This window comes from Natrix helvetica, assembly GCF_964273705.1.
Source record: "Natrix helvetica genome assembly, chromosome: 5".
Lineage (NCBI taxonomy): Eukaryota > Metazoa > Chordata > Lepidosauria > Squamata > Natricidae > Natrix > Natrix helvetica.
Window position 1 is genome coordinate 44005522 of NC_138551.1, and position 18550 is coordinate 44024071.

Below are 18550 nucleotides of genomic sequence, written 5' to 3' on the forward strand. Positions count from 1 at the left end.
CTGTAGAAAAAAAATGTTCAACCTGAGAAGGCTGGGAATGTGCAATGGCCCCACCTACATAACATCAAAGCTAATAGTACTTTAGGTCCAAATAGGATTATCTGTGATAAATCTGTGATAATGTTTTCTCTGAGTTTTCCATGACCTTCTCAAGAAGACATCCAGTCTGGCTATTTCTGTGGTTACTTCTGACCTTTTTCAGATGCATTTACTAAGTGGGTTTCATATAAAATCTGGCAGAATCCTTTTCTACATTTATATTCTGGACACATACCAATAAATTGTGATAAGCCTTTTGCCCTCATACTGTTTCATGTGTATGTGCTTAATCTGGCTTTATCTTATTTGATAGAGTATCTTTAAATTGATTCAGGCATCACCATAGTTAGAGGCTTTGCATAGATTTTGCATGCATGACATTTCTGCACAGTTGATTCTTATTATACAGCTAAGCAGAAGCGAACAAGCAGAAGATATGATAATGCTGGTCATCGCATTTTTCTTTTATTGTTGATGAATAAAAATGAAACTTTATGGATTCTGAATATAGCACCTATCGTGTTATTCTTACATTTTCTGGTTTTTTTCTGCTAGTTTGTGGCCAAATCAGAGTGCATACAAAATATTAGTGACTGTATTTATATATTTCTCCTCATTTTAATGTTGTAAGCTACCCAGAGACACCATATGTGAGTTGGGCAGCCATTTAAGCTTGTTTCAGATATAAATAAATGAATTTATCTTAGTAGCTGAAAAAACTAGGGAGGGTCCTTTGTGATACATTTGTCATGCCTACATTCCTGCTGCAGGCTAAACTGCCTCTTGTCCAAAGATTCCCCTAGCTATGGCTGTTATCCTTGTCTCAAAAGATCATTTCCAAATAGCATTATGTGTTGTTTTTTGTTTGGACTGATTCTTAGAACAGGTTTGTTGTGGCTGACAACCATTTTGGGAGATGTTGTGGAAGAAGACTTCTTCTCTGCCACTCACTTGAATTTTCCAGCTGTTCTTTGAATTGGTTTACTTATTTAAAATATTTGTATGGCCTTGTGGTGGGTTTCAAAATTTTTTAGAACCTCTTCTGTGGGTGTGGCCTGCTTTGTGAGAGTTGCTTGCTTGCTATGTGACTGGGTGGGAGTGGCTTGCCAGCCATGTGACTGGGTGGGAGTGGCTTGATATCCATGTGACCAAGTGGGAGTGGCTTGGTAGTCATGTGACTGGGTGGGCGTGGCAAACTTGTAAAATGTGGTGAAACTCACTTAACAATGCTCTTGCTTAGCAACCAAAATGTTGGCTCAGAAACACTGGCATTTGAAGCATGCAAGTCTTAAAACTGTCAAGTTACAAGACCCTTGCACCCCTAACCCTTTAGAAAAAAAACCCCATGGGTGTTCAAACTTGACAGCTTTAAGACTTGTGGACTTCAACTCCCAGAATTCCTCCTCTCACTCTTCATCTTGATGATGTGTGGACGGGCAGGGGGAGGGAGCTGGAACCAGTTCTAAACAGCACTGGAGATTTGTGGAACCTCTTCTATAGAAAAGGTTAGAACTGGCAGGAACCCACCCCTGGTATGGCTGACCATTTTAGAATGAGCTTCTTGGAAGCTCATAATAAGAGTAAAACCAAAATGAATAATAATAAAAAAAATATTATTAAAAAACAGTGCCTACCCATTCTCCGTGTGCAAAACCCAGGGTCAAACCCATCCCTAAGCATCTACGTATGTCCCTGACATAAAGCCCACCACCGCCATGCACCCAACAATACTATGGATCTGCTATGTAGATGACACCTTCATCATAATAAAAAAGGAATAATTAGTGAAGAAGAGAATCAATATCTCATATAATAAAATACATTCTTGGATGAGAGTATTGTTTCTTCCATGATTATTTATGTAGTGTTGTTTCCTGCTTAACTGTGCATCGGTTTCTGGAAGTGACATGCTTCTTAAGCTATTTATTTCCTCCCTAAGATTTATTGTCTCTTTTAAATGGCATGTCAATGGGGTTTATCACTGTGTGTCTATTACTGCTGATTTTTCTGAATGCCAACCTGCCAGTTTTAAACTGTAAAAGTTTAAAGAAAGTCTTGGTTTGGGGTTCTTCTCCATAAGTACAAACCATAAATCCAATTTCATGTGTGTTCAGACATTAACTAATGATGTAGCACTAGCAGGATAACTATAATGTTGTTTTTTCCAGTAATCACTTCCTATCTCTTAAAAATAATAGTGAATTTCCTTCAGCCACATGATCAGCCAGTCAGTTATTAGTACCACCAATTGCTGCATCAGATTTGGATAAGGTTATAATTGGGAAAAGCTAAACATATTGACGTGAAGATGTTGGATAGCCATCTGTCTGACACAGTATAGGGTTCCCTGCCTAGGCAGGGGGTTGGACTAGAAGACCTCCAAGGTCCCTTCCAACTCTACTATTGTATTGTATTGTATTGTGAATATAAGCCACATTCAACTCTATTGTTCTTATTTCTGAATAAAACTGTACTGGAAATGGACCATTTCTTAACTTAGATTTAGGAGCTCTGGTTATAAGTGGCATCTGTATTCGAATGTTAATCACCTGTGTTTCTTGATGTGCAGTTTCTGCACCTATGGCAGTGTGTGCTTTAAATTATCCCTGGACCTCATCAAAGGAATTATTACTTGAAATGTTAAAAAGCTGAAGCAACATCTGCCCTTAAGAAAAACAAAACATTGGCTCTGATATGGAAAGTAACCAATACTTTCCCTGCAAACACTATTTGTGTTGGTCTAAATAAAATACAGAAGCCTCTGATGAAGAACTTTGAGGTGAAGCCAAGAGAAACCCGGAAATTAAAGCTGGACACAGTTATGGACACAAAATAAATTAGCTATAATTTAGCATGCAGTAGATATCAAGCAGGTTTTTTTTTAAATGAGCTGAAAAAGATACTAATTGGTGTGCAGAAAGAAATGTATTGCTCAATATTTTATTATCAGAGTGAAGATTTCTAAAATAGGATTTAATGATTAAAGTTATTCCGTATATATGGTAGATATAAAAGAAGAGTTATATTTGCAAATGACCATCATTCAACTACAGACAATTTTGAAGATAAGTAAAAATGACATATGGATCTTGGAGTTAAAGATGAGGCCTATCATCCACCTTTGTTCTCTGTTCAGTTAGGATGTTGATTTTACTTTTGAATTTTAGACCGACTCCTCATATCCACTGTCTATTAGCGCTATCAACAACCCTGTCTCTGGTAAACATTTATGGTCATAGAATCTTCACAACCCCTCTATATTGGTTCTTAATATCCATGCCCCACACATAGAAAAAATATGGTTGATTCATTCATATGATCTACAAATATATCAGCCACATCTTATAGCTTCCAGGCAAGACTGAAAGAAAGTATAGCCCACTCAACGAAAAAAAATCTCTTCCAATCTATTGATATGTTTATTAGATGCTTTTGCTCAAATTTATTTCTATCATTTTATTATATAAAATTCAATTGTAATAATTATGTATTATTGTTAACAGAAATCACAAAAATATATGACCAAACTGTTCTACTTACAATGAAATGTTATTCTCAATTATACATTTCATCTGTTATGCCCAAGCAAAAACCATGCCATAAGTTTATGAGTTAACCACTTCATTTGGTGTTATCTGTAATTTGTCAGATAGTTTCTCTGACAGGCAACATCAGATTCAGGTTAAGTTTCTTGGTTACTAGAAGATACACAGCTCTGCTAAATATTTTGAGGAACGTGGCATAATATCATATTTCCTAAATTTAAATCCTTGCTGTTGCTTCCTCTGAAGGGTAACTTTCAAAAATCTGTGGATTTCCTTCACTCTCACTCTGTCTCTAAACTTAAATTGAATAGGGAACTGAAGTCTAAAATGAATATGAGCAGTTTAGACATTGAATGTGAACAATAAATACCTAGGTCTCACTCCAAATGAGAGCTATTTCACTTCCTGGAATCTCAAGTGAAGCTCACCTACTACATCCTTCCAATATGATGAGTAGGCAACCTATATAGCATACCTAGGTATCACAGGAAGGTCTCCTTTAGAAGTGAGGTGTTCCAAGGAAAAAAATTGTCCAAGGCATCTGGGAAGTATGGAATATATATATACACACACACACACTAACCAATCTCATCATTATATTTGGAACCTCATATTTGATAGGACAAACTATTTATCAATATACCCCAATTACGGGTGAATTTGGATGCCAGACATGCATTTCTTAGTTGTTATCTTGGAATATTTTTAGCTACTAACCAAATTAGGATTTAGATAAGGATTTCAACCTGGATCTTTATAAACCATCCAGTTCTTTGGGATTAATTATTGCAAAAGCCATTTGCTTCAAGATGGGAATGTAAGACAACAGAATACAAAATGAAATCAGTATTTCAGATCTTCATCTTTAATAAAATAGGTAGGAAATTCTATACTTCCAGAAGGCATTAATCAATAATTACAAACTCTACAGGTAAAGTGTATAAAAACACTAAATAAACAATTTCTATATATTTTATTTGTTATACTTCTACAATACAATGTTTTTCCATGATCCTATTAACTTTGTTTTATTACAGAATTTCAGTATAATCTTTCATGTGTGTATACAATTATAACCATTATCCTTTAATTCATTTTTCATGATTAGCTTCCTTCCAGCTCTGGTAATAAGTAGTGTGCAGTTGTCAGGCTATCTATCAGTTGTTCAAACTATCTTTTAAAATGTCAATTTTCACAGTAGCACAAGGAGAAGATTAAATTGGTAGGAGAGAAATAAATGACTCAGCATTCAGGAGACACATCCCTGATTGTTATTTTTGCTAATTCTTTATTTTACTTCCTTATGAGAAATATTTACCAGTATACAACTGGTAAGTACAACTGCACTTACTACCCTACAAATATAGTGATATTAATTCTAATTGCTAGAGGATTTAGAGTTAATCTTATATTGCTGATTAACAGAAGTAGGGGTGCTTGGAAGAGAAAGAAATTTTCTTTTTCATCAGATTATTTCAACTGTTTTATAATGCTATGTGTTAAAGTTTAATGTAATATCCCTAGATATATCCCTAAATATATCTCAAGCAAATGGTATGGATTTTGAAATCTAAGGCTGAAGTGGATAATATGCTTACAGCAGCTGCAAACTCAATCAACAAACAGAAATTTAAAAATTCATTTTCCATAAATGCACCATCACACTGCTTCCAGCAAGATCTGAGCAATGTTTATGTATACAAAAATGACACTTTAAACTGTGTAGTACTTTATGTACATATTTAATACAAGCAAGGGTGCTGCATTTACATCTAGCCACCAATTTTAGTATAGAACATTAGTGATACCTTCAACAGATGTTTCTAATAAACTTTATTTATATCGTTTTTCTACTCAAAAGGGACTAGATAGCCATAGAACAGTGTTTAAGAGTGAAATGGATGACCAGAAATCATTTTATTTATTGACTTTAATTGAAGCAGCTATTTTATTTCAGTCCTGACAGGAATGTCCAACTGTTGTCTACAACACAACAGGAATTTATACCATATTTGAGTTATGAAGAAATATGAATAGAGAAATTAGTGGACCAGAGGAATGCCGTTGATATAGTTTACTTGGACTTCAGTAAGGCTTTTGATAAGGTAGACCATAACCTACTACTAGATAAAGTAGAAGAATGTGGGTTAGACAGCATCACCACCAGATGGATTGGTAACTGGCTGACCAACCGCACTCAACGTGTAGTTCTCAATGGAACTGCATCTACATGGAGGGAAGTATGCAGTGGAGTACCCCAAGGCTCTGTTTTAGGCCCAGTACTCTTCAACATCTTCATCAATGATTTGGATGAGGGAATAAATGGGGAACTCATCAAATTTGCAGATGATACCAAGCTGGCAGGAATAGCCAACACTCCAGAAGATAGGCTTAAGATACAGAAGGATCTTGACAAACTTGAACATTGGGCACTATCTAATAAAATGAAATTCAATGGTGAAAAGAGTAAGGTTCTACATTTAGGCAACAAAAACGGAATGCACAGGTACAGTATAGGTGATACCTTACTCAGTAGTAGTAACTGTGAAAGGGATCTTGGAGTCCTAGTGGACAACCATTTAAATATGAGCCAGCAGTGTGCAGCAGCTGCCAAAAAGGCCAACACAGTTCTAGGCTGCATCAACAGAGGGATAGAATCAAGATCACGTAAAGTGTTAATACCACTTTATAATGCCTTGGTAAGGCCACACTTGGAATACTGCATTCAGTTCTGGTCGCCACGATGTAAAAAAGATGTGGAGACTCTAGAAAGAGTGCAGAGAAGAGCAACAAAGATGATTAGGGGACTGGAGACTAAAACATATGAAGAACTGTTGCAGGAACTGGGTATGTTTAGCTTAAGAGAAAGAAGGACTAGGGGAGACATGATAGCATTATTCCAATATCTCAGAGGTTGCCACAAAGAAGAGGGAGTCAAACTATTCTCCAAAGCACCTGAGGGTAGAACAAGAAGCAATGGGTGGAAACTAATCAAGGAGAGAAGCAACTTAGAACTGAGGAGAAATTTCCTGACAGTGAGAACAATTAATCAGTGGAACAGCTTGCCTCCAGAAGTTGTAAATGCCCCAACACTGGAAGTCTTTAAGAAGATGTTGGATAGCTATTTGTCTGAAACGGTATAGGGTTTCCTGCCTAGGCAGGGGGTTGGACTAGAAGACCTCCAAGGTCCCTTCCAACTCTACTATTGTATTGTATTGTATTGTATTGTATTGTAAATATCTCAAATATTTTCTCTGTGTACCTTTTAATATTCATTTTATTCCAAATTTCCATTAAAATATGCTAGAACTTTGTAAGATATTTTAAAATTGTGATCATTTAAGTCAGTTGCCTCAACTGCTAGCCATAAATTAAGAGGTATAAACTCAAATGAATGAGAAATCTCTAAAGACCAAATTTTCATAATAGGTAATGCGGTAGAGAGGAAACTATATCAACAAAAGTCTCATGGGAAGATCTCTGTTGTGATGCTTCTGAAACTGAAGGAACACATGGGAAACCAGGGAGTTTTGAAACCGTCTGAAGTGTGATTGCACACTGAAATGTTTAGATCAGCAGACATTCATATACATACCATAAGCACCTCCTGACTATTCTAAATCTAAATCTCACCCTAAGAATGATTGAAACAAATGTGAAAATAATGTTTAGTGAAATACGTATTTTCCAACAGGTCAGAGTTTTGGAGGTAAGATTTATTTATTTATTTTCAATTTTACACATATGGTCTCTTCTACAGTCTTTAATGTCACTGATCCGGCATTCACCAAAAGCATGACCAGAGAAGCAGTTTGGTTGGTTTAAGCTCGTTACTCTTCCTTCATGAAACGTGATAACCGGTAGCAAATGACTTGTAATAGTAAATAATATAGGCAAAGTCGAATCTAACCAGGTTTCCTTTCCACCCACTTATATATACCTAGTTCCTCCCATAACCACCACTCCCATAGTCACCTCCTTAGCATAACCCCACCCACTCTTACTCCAGGTCATGCCCACCATCACCCATAAGGCCAATCCCCCCTCACAAAGCAAATAGATAACACCAAAGCCACAATCAAGCCAACCCAGTCGGTTCAAGCCCAATCAGTCCATTCAATCAGTCTAGTGATCAGTTCAGGTCAGGCATAGGAAGTCCATGAACATGCCTGCAGCAGCAGTTTAAACAGAAACCCCTTCCTGCTATGCTGCAGCAATGATGTCATTGCCCAAACAGGCTGTCACCAATCGAAAAGAGGAGAGGGGAGCGCAGCCAGAAGGATGGAAACCACATCGCAGTGCCTTGTCGACCGGGTGGAAATAGCCAATAACCGGGTGGAACAGGACAGCTGGAGGGATGCTATCAGGAATAGCAGGAGGTATCGTGCACACCGGGAATGGCAGCCCAAGGACTGACATTTGAATGCAATTGTAAATGTGCTTTCTCTAACATGCAAATCTTGTTGCAATTTTTTTTAGAATTTAAGCACAATTCTTTTCCTGAAAGGAAGCATAACAACAACAACAACAACAACAACAACAACAACAACAACAACAACAAAGCAATATCAACTAGGGGGAAAGTATGATAGATGAAATGCAACTGATGGAGGTTAATAATGGAGTCAGTCTTGGTGTGCATTCAAAATCTTACTACCCAATTCAAGTTTCCAAGAGTAGATCATAGGCTACATACTATACTGTAGGATTCTTGCTTGTTTTTCTGTGGATGCTCATTACCAGCTTAAGTAATATCATCAGTTCATTAGGAAAATGCTGCAGGAGATACATGTATTTTATTTTATGTGTAATATACCCTGGCAATGTTACTGCTTCTAAGGAGAGGTGCTGTTTGAATCCACATGACTGTAGTTATTTCTGTTCCCTTCATTATCTCCTCTGGTTTTATGTATTTTCCTTTGCATCTCTACAACACTGAATGTAACATATTGGGCAAGACAATATAATGATACTGCAAATAAAGTATGTTTGTACTAAAGTATGTTCATGTACTTGAAAAAGTGGGGAAATAACAGTTAATGTTGCATTGGGTATAAATAACATGACATTTGGGACCTGTACACAGTCTAGATCCAAATTTCCTTCATGGCCAGCCCTTCTGTTAATTGCATATCCATTTCACAATCCCCTAGTTGGAGAAGGGGAAATTCCTGGATTACATTGAATGTCTTCAGCTAATCACATACCAGAAATACCATCTAAAAGTAGATGAGGCCAACTCTTACTTCTCTGAAGTTCAGATGAACCTTCCTTCTTGTTCCCTTGGCAAGGGCTCATTTATATCTCAGGCACAAATTATTTCTACCTGCCCCCTATCATGGGTCTAATGTTATGTCCAAATGCTGCAAGAGATAGCCAGGTGAATAGTTCAATTCTGGTGCACCAAATATCTTAGATGCTCTGCAACCACAAACCTTACTCATTTTCTGAAAGATAAAACCCAATGATCCAATATGTACATTTATATCATATCAGTCATTGATTATTCATGATCAAACAAAAAGAGCAGAGTACATGATAATGAAGTAATACAAAAATGGCAGTCATAATAACTTGACATCTGCAACAGATGTTTCTTTTCTGAATGCCAACCAGGTGCATGCTAATCTGATTTCTCTGAGGCCAATGGAAAAGGGAAGCAATAGAAGCAATTAATCCTCATGATCCACCATAATAACTTACATTCAAGTATGAAATTTGAAGTGTATCTTCCTTACTAGATGTTATTGGAAGGGAAGAGGCTTCATTGAGTAAACAGCAGTGGTCTTCATAAAAGCTGTATCTTTTCTAAGTCTTTTTCTACGTGTATTTGTGTTTGGAAAAGAAAAAGAAAAGAAAAGAAATTTTTAATGAACTAATTTAAAATTGACCAAAAACACAGGGAGATAGCTAATAAATTTTTTTCGGGTTTCCCCAGAAAAAGAAATAAGAACTGTGCTGCTTAGCAAATACTGCAATTCCATTTGGGAGATGAAAGAAATAACAGAGTCTGTTTATTCAATCAACACAACAAAAACAGCTTGAATTGGGAATTTCAAACATTCCCAATAAACTGCTGTTGAATAACGAATAGGGCAGTATTACTGCATATATACATGCAAACACAAACAGGTTTTTTGGAGTAATAATGATGTGGGAGAAAATTGTGCTTCTTGAGAAAAGTCTGCAGACAGAAATAATAGTAAATGAAATGAATTACCCTGATGCATTATGTATTATGGTTAAAGTCTTTATGGACTGCAGAAACACACCAAACTTTTTAAGAATTATTAACAGCTATAACATTAGGTTTGGTTTCTTCTCTAATAAAACCAGCTGCTATAATTTAAAATAGTTGAATTGGCAAAGCTAAAATATTGGATCTTTCAACAGAATGCATCTTGATAGGAATGTCAAATGCTTTGAAAGAAAAGTTATTTCAATGGCTGTGATGGGAATAAGAATGTATAGCTCATAGTTGGCAGGTTGGATTGCTTGTTGAGTTGCTAATATTTCATTACTTTACTAAGTAACATCACTGTAGATGATCTGAAGAAGTAAGGATTTTTGTAGATGGTAGAAATTGCTTATCTTTCTGTATTTCCTCCTTTGTGCATGGTTGGATAGGATGCTCCTGTGGATAGATGGTTGTTTTGCAAGTGACTGATGTCTTGTTGAGTGTAGAATATTTATTTGGCTGAGAAGATGGAGATTCTTTTTTATCTCTGTCTTGGTTGTTTTCTGCAAAACAGTTGGTGTTGATGCAGTGGATTGGCCAATTAAAAAGGCATTTTTCTTTTTGTGGTGCATTGTAGTCGAAGTTTGGTTGACAGGCTAATCTCTACATGGAAGAGGTAGAAACCAAGACCTAGACTCCTTCCTGGGAATTCCACCCACTCACTGATACGATACTTGGGTCAAGATCAAAACTCAGGAATTGGAAGCATTCACGAAACATATCAACTCTGTGAATAGATATATCAAATTCACATGAAAATATTTTTAAGGAAACTAGTCCAGCCTTCCTGGAATGTGCAGTACACATTAAGGAAGGCAGAAACCTTAACACTGAAGCTTACAGAAAACCCCCACACAGAGATAAATACTTACATTTTGATTCCCACCACCCAGTAGCACAAAATGGGAATCATCAGAATCTACACTACTGAGCTGAAGCCTGCCTACCAAAAAAGAAAGAAAAAGAACTAAAAAAACATCAAGGAAGCCCTCAGAACATGTGGCTACCTCAAGTGGCCCTTCATCAAATCTCAAAAAAGATCTTCTAGGAGCTACTCCTTAACAGACAATGAAGACAATAATAAACAAAGCAATTCTATATGTGCAGGAATATCAAGAAAGCTCAAGAGGATCTTCAGCCAACACAACATACGTGCACACTTCAAACCAAGAATACCTAAGGCAGAAACTTGTTCACCCCAAGGATAAAACACCCAGACACAAACTGAGCAACAACATATATGCAGTACAATGCAGTGAGCTATGTGAAGATCTATACATTGGTGAAACAAAACAACCACTTCATAAATGCATGGCACAACATAGGAGTACAAACCCATCAGGACAAGATTCATCAGTCCATTTGCATTTAAAAGACAAAGGTCACTCTTTTGAAGACAGCAAAGTCACATTTTGGACAGAGAGGACTACTGCTTTGAAAGAGGGGCCAAAGAAGCAATTTTCCAACTCACAGCTATCAGTGGATACTTTCAATTAGCAGGGAAGAACATTTGATGGTATGTAGTGCTAGAGCAAAGCAAGCCATTGCAATCCAGTCCTGTCCTACTTCTATCATGATCCCATTCTGAGTCCATCACTATTAGCTTCTTACATAGAACAACATAATGACCAAGAACTTGAGAAACTTGAGAAGCTATGGTCTCAGAAGCAGGGTGGCCATAATATGTTGCATGTGGTTTATCTTAAGGTTTTATTTTTCAAATCTATGCATGTCATTAACTATTTACATAGATTAAATTTCTTTCATTTCTGAAGGAAGGGCCAGAGTTTATATTTTTCCCTTTTCTTTCTCTCTTTGCAAGCTCCAAAGAAGTGAATAGGAATATCAGGTTATGTGTGTATTAGTGTGCTTGTATTCTGCTTCTTTTCACTTAGGTAGTAACAGTTTGTGGATTACTTCTAAAGCAATACATCTGAAATATTTATGACAGTGCTATTTTTCTACTCCAACCTCATTCAAGTTGGAAAACTTTACAGGATGAGAGAAGCAAAACATCTTCATTATGGAGTCACATAATCCATTTGTAGTCTAAATGAACCAATATTGAAGAGCAAAAGGGGAGATTTTGGATGCCTTAAAAGTCATTTTTTCCCTATTTTTGTTTTTCAAGAAATAAATATAATCTTTATAAAAGGAAGAACTGTGCAAATTTATACAACAGGTCAGAGCCAGCTTTTCAGTTTCTAAAATATTCATGAAGCAAACATTATTCACTCAGTGAAAGTGAGATACATATTCTGTAATGTTTTTCTCAATTTTTAAAAAAACATATGTATCTTCTTTATCTTTCATCTTTGATCTTTTACATTTTATACGCTTTGTTAGGGCACTTTGAGATTCAGACTCAGATAGAGAGAAGGCAATTTGTAAAGAGATTTAACTGTTTCCCCATCTGAAAGTTTGGGAGAAGCAAGTTGTTCCAGCCTATTCTAGAAGCTATTTGTAATAAATGAAATTTCATATCCGATGATGAATTAACCAGAGTACAATGAGTCTGGACAGCTCTTCAAATCCTGGCAACATGACATTTACATGAGAGATAGACTATTATGACAAATAAGGAAATACGTTATCAAATATAAGAAAGCTAGACAGAAGGAGACAGAGAACAAAGGACAGACATTTGTTTAAAATCTGCTTTGATTGACTGACATCATCATGCACCTCACTATGATGAGAAAATATAGAACATATTATAACAATGTTGAAGTGAGGAGGTCTTCTAGTTCAACCCTCTGGTCAAGAAGGAGACCCTATACCATTCCGGGCAAATGGTTTCACTAATTAATTGCTCTCATTGTCACTAACTCTTTCAGCAGACTTTGGTTGTATTGGTTTTAAATATTATAATGTATAAATGTAATGCATAATAATTTAAGAACGAAACCTTACTTTACTTTACTTTATTCGCACTTATAGACCGCCCCCTCTCCCAAAAGGGACTCGGGGCGGTGTACAGTCAATACATAAAAGATACATAACATAGATAATTAAATAATTAAATAGTTAGATAGTTAGATAGTTAGATAGTTATGGAGGAGGTTAAAAGAAAAACTGTACATAAAGTAAAGTATTTAAAATATAATTTAAAAAACCCCTAAAAAATACCCCGTAAGTTAGATTTAAAAATGGATCCCCTAAAATACCAGTTAAAATATATCTGCCAGGAGGTAGAAGTTATGAGTGTGCCAGGCCAGCTAATTGAAACAGGTGAGTCTTCAGTTTTTGTCGGAAGGAGCGGAAGTCGGTGGTGGTTCTAATGTCGGGGGGGAGGTCATTCCAGAGGGTTGGGCCCATCACAGAGAAGGCCCTACTCCTAGGCGTCACCCGTTGGCATTGCCTGGTGGACGGCACCAGGAGAAGTCCCTCCCTGTGAGAGCGGATTGGTCGCAGGGATGTGTGTGGCAGAATGCGATCCCACAGGTAGCTAGGTCCTGTGCCATGGAGCGCTTTGAAGATGGTGGTCAAAACCTTGAAACGCACCCGAAAAACCACAGGCAGCCAGTGCAGCTCGCACAGGAGAGGTGTTACGTGGGAGTACCTAGTACTCCCCATGACCGCCCGCGCGGCTGCGTTCTGGACTAGCTGCAGTCTTCGGGCGCATCCCAAGGGAAGCCCCATGTAGAGAGCATTGCAGTAGTCCAGGCGAGACGTCACCAGTGCGTGAGTGACCGTGCGTAGGGCATCCCGGTCCAGTAGGGGGCGCAATTGGCGCACCAGGCGAACCTGGTGGAACGCCCCGCTTGCCACGGCTGCCACATGGTCGTCCATCGACAGCCGGGCATCTAGGAGGACACCCAAATTGCACGCCCGTTCCACAGGAGGCAATTGTTCGCCTCCTATGGCCAGTGATGGAGTCAACTGGCTGAACCGAGGTGCCGGTAACCACAGCCACTCAGTCTTGGAGGGGTTGAGTTTGAGTCTGTTGTCCCCCATCCAGACCCCGACGGCTTCCAAACACCGGGACATCACTTCGACAGCCTCGTTGGGGTGGTTTGGGGTTGAAATGTACAGCTGGGTATCATCAGCGTACAGATGATACTCAACCCCAAAACCACGGATGATCTCCCCCAGTGGCTTCACATATGCGTTGAACAGAAGGGGCGAGAGGACCGACCCCTGTGGCACCCCACAAGTGAGTGGCCTCAGGGTCGACCTCTGCCCTCCTGCCAACACACATTGCATCCGGTCGGAGAGGTAGGAGCCGAACCACCGCAAAACGGTGCCTCCGACTCCCATCCCCTCCAGCCGGCGCAATAAGATACCATGGTCGATGGTATCAAAAGCCGCTGACAGGTCTAATAGGACCAGGATAGAGGAACAACCTCTATCTCTGGCCCTCCAAATAAACCAAATAAAGTGGGGAAATAACTTGGACAAGTAGTAAGAAGGGTGTCTATAAGCATATTGGCAGGATGGGATTCTACATAAGGAACATTCCAGACTTCAACTTTTTTTTCTATCATGTTAAGATTGTCCTCCATTGGGATAGAGTAATTCAATATTTTAAAAGATTGGTTTTCCATGTTAATGGGAATATCAGCCTAGCAAAATATTATGGAAACTATTTGATTTCTTTCAAAATAACAAAAGTTATCCAGATAGCATAAATGTCGCCAAAATCCTTTAAAGGTACACTTTATTTGAAAGCTAACTCATCCATCGACTTGAATTTTTTAAATTGATTCTGCTATAATTTATATAATTTATAACATAATATTGCTTAGAGTTGTATTTATTGAAATAAAATACTTTAAGTTTCTGTAATAATTATCACTACAATGGCTAATTAGATGAACTGTGTGTATGGATTTTCTAAATCAAATTCTATGTGTGAATTTTGTTGAGACCTAATAAACATCCATTCAGTCCCACACTAAAGATTTATAAAATAGATTTTTCTGAGTGAAAGCTTTTGGTATTTGATCCTAAAGAGTAATATTAGAAAGAATTAGAGAGAATGAAAGTCAAAAATACAGAATTAGATATTCTCCATCTAACATAACTTCTGCATCTTTTGTCAGTACCACTATATTTCATTATCCTTTACTTATTCTGTTTTTGGTTTCTTATTCCTCAATTGTGGAATTTCTAGACTGTTCATTTTTTAAGGGACCATCTACATGCTAGACTTCCTAAAACCATGTTTTATCAGTGATCCTCCCATTTATTTTTAAACTGAACAGTATCTGATTGACAAAAGAAAGGGTAATAATGCATTTTTGCAGCATTATTTCCTTCCCAGTTGGTGCTATCCTAGCATTGAATAATTTAAAAAAATTAAAGTAATTGCATTCAGTGACAACTGTAGGATCCTTCACTTCCAATGTGAAAGAATCAAAGCAAGATATGCAGGTATACTAAGTGCTAAACACACCCTTCCCTTAAAGGTAGAAACTCCAAGAGTTTATGGGCTTCTAATTGCCATCTTCCTGAAAACATTATACTGTACTGAATGGGTTTCAGGGCTAATCTAGCATTTCCATGTTCTTACGTACTGATGTTGGTAGATAAGATGAATTTGGATAGGTGGAACATTTTTTCACCTATGGAACAACACAGCAAAAATAATTGGTCTTCAATTTACAGTTTAGAACATATGATTTAAATATATACACCACATGAAGCTTTCAGCTGGTTATGAATCTCCAGGCAGTGTGTGTGTATATGGTAGAAGAGTCAATTTGTGTTTCTCTGTGTATGAAAGTTTCAGCAAAGTCACATATGCTTTTATAATTAGAAATCAGTAAAAGTATTAACAGTGACTTAATGGCCTTACTACTGAGTTAATGAAGACAATAGTTAGTAGAAGATAACACTGAATACATGACATCAAGGACTATAAACACAAATTGGCAAAAGTAAGATAGTGATTAAATGCAATTACTCCAAGAAACTAAATTGTTCCAAAGCAGTATTTACATTATTAGAATTTAAAACAGAATTTTATAAGAAGCCTAGTGTCCAGAGATGAAGTGTGAATTGCTTTACTGAAGTCTAGCTGTCCACAATCTGATATCTTCCATATGTTCTGGGATTAGAATTCTGTCTGGGAATCTGGGAATTGTAGTCCCAATACCTCTGAAAGGCTGCTGTGAACTGTGTAATGGCCCATTTGCCTGATCCAATAGATGTCCCAGTTTCATCTTCTTTTCTTCTATTGCCTATTGTTTAAAAGCATTAGATTTCAAAATATGGTAAAGCTCAGTGACTTGATAATGCTGGCAATAATATAGGAAGCAGTAGATGAATTGGTTTGGCATCCGATAAAAATGATGCTAATAACACTCTAGTTTAAGCAATGTGAACTCAATGCAGTAGAAACAAAAATGCAACCCAATGAATCCCATCTGGATGGCCTTATCATCAAAAGACTTTATTTCACATTCCATTTGCTATGACCGTAATTATAGCACAGTTGTTGCTTTGCAACTCACATCCCTTGAAGCTCTGACACAGGCTATCAGAATGGATGACCAGCATCTCTGCCAAGACAAAAAGCAAAATATGCATACAAACAAAGCCTCATCATCAGTTTACAATACTTGCAGCCTCATTGATCTTCTTATTTGCAAGATTTTTAGTTATGTTCAAACGCCAGGCTGTTCATACAAAGCATATGCAATTATTCAGTGTTGCCTTTTGTGAGCCACCAGAAAAGATGACTTAGGCCAGCCTGGTTTTATTCACAATAGATTATTCGTTTCATTCATCTTTTAAAAAGGGGGGAAAAACCCAATCATATCAAGTTCATTGCTTTAAGAAATATTTCATTTAAATTGAAACAAGCCAGCCATCCTTCAGCCGTGGGCTCAGATTATTTTAAATGCTTTTTTTAAAAATAAAAAAACCTGTTCTTAGGAAAATGTTCTCTAGCATATATCTTTACATTATTGCATTATAATGCACTTCGAACATTGGTCACTCCAGGTGTCACTCCAGGCCCTATGTCAATTTGTTCCATTTGAATCACAGAATGGTGGTTGAATTAATTCAGAAAAATTTAAAAGTTCAAAGCTATTAGTTGTAAGATTAATTTTGTACTCCCATATTTATAAGTAAAGTTTGGGTGCAATCAATCATTTATTCTATTACTCAATATCTACAACGGGGCGTGGTGGCTGAGGTTAGAATGGAGGCTTGATGATTATCCAATCTGTGTTCGGGACCCGGGCACTAAGTGACAAGGTGAACTCCCACCACTCGTTCCAGTTCCTGCCCACCTAGGAGTTCAAAAGCATGTAGAAATGTAAGTAGATAAATAGGTACCACTCCACCCATGCAGATAATAAAAGAGGAGAGCCCTCATTGGGCATCTCACAAGCAATAATGACATCACCAGCTTATACCTGTCAACCCAGAAGTACCGTGGTGGCTTTTTCTAGGTCCCATCAGTTGCCAAACATGTCATGTCTTTGTTGCAGTAGAATCCCTGCTTTCTGTAGATCACCGTATGCTAAATAAATAATCTATGTTTACAGTCTCTTTTGTAATCCACACTGTTTGAAAACAGCATAGTAAGAGTCAGTAAAATGTATATGTTCATGAAGTAGTAAAGCTACATACTAAGTCAGGTAACAGTACTTACTGATGGTTGTAACTCAGGACGAAATGTTTTATTTTATTATGCAGTAAGGCAAACAAATGTGAACCTAATGCAAAATGGGCAGCCTGAAATCATTTTAAACTCACCCGGGAGATGAATACATGCAGATCTCATTCAAACTGTGGTCTCTAAAGATTCCTGGGAATTCTAAAAATGCTGAAGAAATGGTGAATGTGGCTCTTAGGCTCAGAAAATACAATTGCAAAACATGAGACCCGTTACTAAGAGGAAAGAATGTGAAGGCTAGTTTAGAGGACAACAGTTCCTTGTTGTCTGAAGGGGCAGTCAGCAAAGCATCCAGCTGTAGTTGAAAGACAACAAAGTCATTCTTTCCTCCCTCTTTCTGCAACCAGTAGCCTGTTTCACCTCTGTCTAGAAACCTTGGAGGCAGCTTGTGGAAATATCATGGACTGAGTCTCAGCAGTTGGCTGCCTGGGAGAAGGGGAATAAAAATGATGTGCTGATGGCTACTTTATCAGTAAAATAAAGGAGAAAGGGAGAAAACCACTCCTGAGCAAGAGAGATGGTTTTGGTTTCCTGTAGCTCTGGATTTCCTTAACAGGGGATGAGTTGGAACATATTACAAGTTTGGCCAGGTCAGACAATCTTACATAGATCTAATTAATAGAGGACAATAGGACATCAGGCCATTAATCTGGCATATCGAAGAGCTGGGGTTTTTTTTGCTATTATTTTTTGCTAACAGTTGCTGCTGTCACTGAGCAGTGAAACTGTTCCCCCTTAGTAAGTGGGGTACCACTTCATTTCGGATGAAAGTACTGCTTTAAAGATCTGTATGAATAACTGGTGATTTTTATTTATCCTTTGGAATTAGAAATTAATTTTCTTGAGATGATGATGCTTGATGATGATGATGATGATGATGGTTTCTGTGCAAAATTTTATGGGATTCTTGGAGTCATTTGAAGGAGTAGCAGAGGCTCCAGCACAGTTCTTAATTGAAAATAAAGCAGCGCACCTCCATGTGTCAAAGAACCTTGTCAAAGAAGATTGCTATTATTCTAGACTTTCCTAATTATTATGCCATACTTTCATTTACATTTCAATTCTCCTTGGGCATCCATCTGAGCATATGAAGGG